This window comes from Gorilla gorilla, chromosome 6 (assembly GCF_029281585.2).
Source record: "Gorilla gorilla gorilla isolate KB3781 chromosome 6, NHGRI_mGorGor1-v2.1_pri, whole genome shotgun sequence".
Lineage (NCBI taxonomy): Eukaryota > Metazoa > Chordata > Mammalia > Primates > Hominidae > Gorilla > Gorilla gorilla.
Window position 1 is genome coordinate 120,133,199 of NC_073230.2, and position 6,097 is coordinate 120,139,295.

Here is a 6,097-nt window from a genome sequence, read left to right on the forward strand (position 1 = left end):
ATTGTGTGTTTGGTTGTATTTCATAGGTTTACTTTTACCTCTGAGAAATCAGTATAAAAATCCAAAATCTGTGTAAGTATAAAGTGATGAAGGCAATCAGCTTTTCTTCATGAGCATTCTTAGAGCCCTTTTCTAAAAGAAAAAGTATGCATGCAAGATACACACACACACAAAGACATACACAGAGAAAGAGGATATGTGGCGCACACCATGTGGCATACATTTATATTTTAAATTATCATGAATTAAATTTTCCCATGAGGCCTCAATATTATACTACATTGAAATTATTAGAAACTCACTAGGGTAGCATAAAATCAATGTTTTGAATCATTGACCACAAGGGAAATAATATTTGAGCCTCCTAGTTTTATTAATATCACAATAACTATTTAAATATTTACTTTAAAAGCCCAAAGAGAGAGAAAGAAGCATTAGGGAACAACCTGTATAATATAAATCATTTAAAGCTTTCTCACCTCCATGATCAAGTGTCTTTTGCCTCAAAACACGGCAAAATGAACATTTATGAAAAATGTATTACATAAAGTTGGATACTTAAAGATTATAGTCATAATGTATACAGTAAAAGAATCTGGAGGGAAAAAAGATGAATATCCTGAAGAAAATTTACCAACATCCTAATCAGACCAGGATTTGCTTAGAACACATCTGAGGGTGCTCCTTAGACAAGAAGCAATGTGAAGAATGTTTCTTTTAAATTATAATTCTGCTGCTTAAAAAAATGCAGGTAGCTTACACTAAAAGCAGATAGAACTGTAACTATCTACATATATGTAATATAAGTAGATGTATAATAGGTAAAAAAAAAAAAAGATAAAATAAAGAATTAAAAATGCAGGGGCTAAGTAATAAGGTGTGGTTAGGGGTAAAGAAAGGAATAACTTGAAAAAAGAATAAGTGGAATATTATGGGTTTGATGAAATATAGGGTGCAGGCATTTGGTAATTTATTCTCTGATTTAACAGAAAACAGCATTAATCTCAATCAAAAAAGTAGTATATGCCCAGAAGAATTTCTTCAATATTGTGAATCTATGTATAGTCAAGACTACATTGTGAAGATAAATAAATCACATTTGTCAGTTGCTAAACCTGTTTGCTAAATGGTATAAAATATAAGGGACTTTCATAATATAAATATGCAGTACAGTGCTGGTTCCTAAGCAGACTGCACTCAACATTGAGTGCTTTCGAGACTTAAGAAAGGAAACTTAGGAGCTTTATTTATTACTGATATTATATTCATTATTAAATTTACAGACTGGAACACTCTATGATTCCTTCTTTGCTTTTATTATTATTTTAATTGATACATAATAATTATATATATTCATGGAGTACAATGTTATATTTTCATACATGTATACAATGTGTAATGATCAAACAGGGTATTCAGCATATCTATCGCCTCAAACATTTACCATTTCTTTGTGTTGAGAACATTCAAAATCTGCTTTTCTAGCTATTTTAAAATATATAATACATTGCTGCTAATTATAGTCACCCTATCGTGCTAGGGAACACTAGAACTTATTCCTCCTATCTAGCTGTACATTTAAATCCATTAACCAGCCTTTGGCTATCTCCTTCTTCCCCTTTCCTTCCCCTCTTCAAGTAACCACTATTCTACTCTCTATTTCTATGAGATCAACTTTTAAGCTTTCCCATATAAGTGAGAACATGCAGTGTTTATCCTTCTGTGCCTGGTTTATGTCATTTAACCTAATGTGTTGCAAGCTCATGTGGATTTTTATATGTCATATTATAAAAGCATTATTAAAAGGCAACCTACCATTAAATTAATTAAAATCAACTTGAAATTGACAAAATGGCAGAGAACTCATGGTATAATGGTTGAAAAACCACTGTGCCGATAATCTATGTAATAGAACTACTATTTTCTGTATGGCAAAGAGAGAACTGTAACCTGCTGAGGGACTGCTATTGCACCACATGCTATAGACAAATGAACAATACATGAAGTCAGTAAGAATTCCAGCAAAGAATAACTGAGAGTTTAGGTCATAAAAGCCCCAGGAGATTCTAATTTCCTAGAAGTAGGGCTTTTTCTCAAACATTAATATTACTACTGAAGTGTTGCAGTCATTGGAAGATTTTTAATAACTTGAATTTTCTTTTTCAAAATTTAACATTATTAGATGATGACATCTAAAACCTCAGACTCTCTTTAGATGAAATAAAATTATTATTCTATTTTTCTGATAAATTAATTTCCTAAAAAGTGATTTCTTTAAAAAATCATTGCTAAAACAACTTTCTACCTGAAAAAAATTAATTAACAATACACAATTTTAATCACCTGAATCACTGAATCACTTGTGCACACTTGGCCTCTCACACCCGTTCTGTGAGCTACTTAGTAAACTTTCTAAAGAAGCTGAGAACGTTAAGTTAGTGTCTACCCAATAAAGGAGAAACACTGTTATGAGAGTGTATGAATTTTATACATTGCCTGAATCTACTGGTTACAACCACAGTGGTTTGGAGGCTATACACTCGTTCTTTTTCTCAAGTCTGGTAAACAGTTAACTATAATTTGTATGTCCAGACTCAAAGAACAACAGTGAATGCATTTCTGGAGTAACAGTGTCATTTCCAATCCCTAGTAAAACAGCAGATATAATCTTCCTCCTGGGGTGTTTCTTATATTATCAGAAAAACACACCAGGGCTAATAACAGTCCTGTAAATGAAAACTAATCAGTCACAGGACATATCTAGAAAATGTAGATAAAATATGAGGAAAGAAGCTTACCATCATTGTAACATTTAAGAAAATCACAAGCAAATATCTGTCGTTCACTGTTCTGTTCTAAAATTTCAAACTGTTGTTCTAAAAGTATCTAGAGTGAAGTTAAATACATTAACAAGGCTTACTGAGTTTCTCTTTCAAAGGATTATCAACATCAACCCTTCTCATAAATGTGAGCCTCCTCATGGGCATCTATTTGTATGGAATAGCATACTTCAATTTTCACTACCTGCCCCATATCATAAAGAAAAATTATACACATACACATACTCATATAAGAATATTTTTTAAAACCGTGGGACCCTGGTCTCAGTTTCACTAGAATAATACTACAATCATCAGTGAACTGGCTATAAACACAGAGACTTTTACTATTTCACAACTGAACAACTCTAAAAGTTTCAGTCCTGTAACATAGTTAATCTCAATGCATACTTACAAATGAGACAGGCAAGGCAGGTAATACAAATCAGAAAGCTGAGGCAGATAGAGGTTTAATAACTTCCTACAGCTGGCGAGTGTCAAAACCTAGTCTTCTGACTCCTAATTCAATGCATATTACCATGCATACACACAGGCATATTTACACGCCTTCTGCCTAGAGCCACAGTCTATATTTTTATTGTATGTTTTATATTTTCAGCTCCTACCTCACTCAATGCAAAAAAAAATTACCGAATTTCAAAGTTCAGAGTGGTTACGGGAAATATACAGCCTAAATCTTCTGGCCCTTGTTTGCTTATTCTTAAATTTCATGATTACATTCTCCCTGCTTCAAAAAATTCTATTACCGTATGAAAAACTATTAACCAGCCTTCTATTGACTCTAGTAAAACAATTATTGAAAAAAGGAACAGAGCCCCATAAAGCATGTGCATGGAAACAAATATAATCCCTTCTTGGCACAGATGCACAAACTCAAATTGCTGAGAAAGAATCTGAAAGATATTCTGAAATCAATACTTGTGCAGTAAATGGTCGAAGAAAAACATGCAAGGCAGAAGAGATATACATATAACACTCAGCATTAAAAGAATTCCTTTAAGTGGGCCAGATTTTCCAATAAAGAATATAAAGCCAATAAATCAAACATAAATAAGTCCCTGGTGGAATACTAGGCTTACAATATGCACTTAATAATTTCTTAGTACCATTAAAAACCTTTACACTTTATGAAAGCACATACTGAACTCTATTAAACTGAAAATGATTTCTTTTGAAATGTATCAGAAATTAAGTGGAAAATCAGAAAAAACTGCTGTTTTCAGAGTCCTCGTTGCATTATGTATTCCGGCTTTATGCAAGAAGATTAGGATTAATTACACAGCATCCTAATTACTGTCTTGCTTCCATTTCTGACTCATTTAGAATGTGGGCAAGCAGATGGCCAAGGAAAAGGTCTTACAATAACAGGCAGCGTTTTCCCCATCTTAGCTTAGCCACATTCAAGAAGAAAACACAAGTACCTCCATCATTCCTAACTATAAACTATAAGCTCACTGAAGTTCAACGAGACTGTCTATTCTTTTAATTTCTAAGTAATACAATATGTACACTTTTTAGTAATAATGTAATATGGGGGGTAGGAGAGAAATAAATACAGTCCACTGTAGGTTTGTTATCAAGAGAAATCTATGTTTATGCAAAAATACATATTCCATTAGAAATAACAGGATTCACAAGATCAGAAATTATTTCAAGAAATATAAATTTTATCTACAATGTGGAGGTTTTTTTTTAAATAGTATAAGAAGGAAACCAGGCCCCTATTTCTCACCATGTACAAAAATCAAATCAAAATGGATTAAAGACTTAAATCTAAGACCTCAGTCTATGAAATTATTACAAGAAAACATTGGGGAAACTCTCCAGGACATAGGAATGGGCAAAGATTTCTAGAGTAATACCCTACAATGGCAGAAAACCCATGCAAAAATGGACAAATGGGGTCACATCAAGTTAGAAGGTTCCTGCACAGCAAAGAAAACAATCAACAAAGTGAACAGACATCCCACAGAATGGGAGAAAATATTTGCTAAGTGTCCACCTGAGAAGAGATTAATAATAAGAATATATAAGGTGATCAAAAATAGGAAAAAATCCAATAATCTGATTAAAAATGGGCAAAAGATCTGAATAGATATTTCTCAAAAGAAGACATACAAATGGCATACACGTAGATGAAAAGGTGCTCAACATCACTGATCAACAGAGAAATGCAAAGCGAAACTACAATGAGATAACATCTCACTCCAGTTCAAATGACTTTATCTGAAAGACAGACAATAATGCTGGCAAAGATGTGAAGAAAAGGGAACCCTTGTGCACTGCTGGTGGGAATGTAAATTAGTAATGCCACTATGTAGAACAGTTTGAAGGCCCATCATAAAACTAAAAATAGAACTACCATATGATCCAGCACTCCCACACAAGGTATACACCCAAAAGAAATAAAATCAGTATTCAAAGAGGTATCTATCTGCACACCCATGTTTACTGCAACATTATTCACAATAATCAACATTTGGAAGCAACCTAGATTTCTATCAACAGAAGAATGAATAAAGAAAATGTGGTACATATACAAAATGGAGTACTATTCGACTATAAAGATGAATTAGATCCTGTCATTTGCAACCACATGGATGAACCTGGAGGTCACTATGTTAAGTGAAATAAGCCAGGCACCAAAAGACAAATCTCATGTTTTCACTTATTTGTGGAAGCTAAAAAAATTAAAACAAATGAACTCATGGAGATAGAGAGAAGAATGATGGTTATCAGAGACTGGGAAGGGTAATGGAAGCTGTGAGTGTGAGGATGGTTAATGGATACAAAAATATAGTTTAATAGAATGAATAAAATCTAGTATGTGATAGCACAAAAGGGTAACTACCATCAACAATAATTAATTGTACATTTCAAAATAACTAAAAGAGTAAAAATCATTTAAACCCATTCAAACCATAAACAAAAATAAATGGTGCACAGTGTGGACTCTCTTATTACCTATAGCTTCTCAATGATCTTCCAGGTATGAAACACCATTTACTTAATCTAGTTTATTTTCTACATGTAGTATAAGAAAGAAAGGAAAATCTGTGTCCCTTAATACCTTTCTTTCTGCATAATTCTTTTCTTCCTGAATATACACTTCATTGGATGAATACCAGTCCTCAAGTTTACCAGTAAATGCTGATGAAAAAAAAGATAGGGAAAATGTGAAAACTTGAAAATGTACTGCACAAAAATATTCTTAACAAAATGGTCAAAAAAGTTTAAAATCAGCACAACAAACACTT

General features: G+C 32.8%; 1 protein-coding gene across 7 annotated transcripts in view; it reads right to left on the reverse strand.

Annotated features, from left to right (window-relative positions):
* IMMP2L (inner mitochondrial membrane peptidase subunit 2) overlaps positions 1-6,097 on the reverse strand; it is an 888,292-nt gene that overhangs the window by 502,237 nt on the left and 379,958 nt on the right. The gene's annotated exons all lie outside the window — the stretch shown is intronic.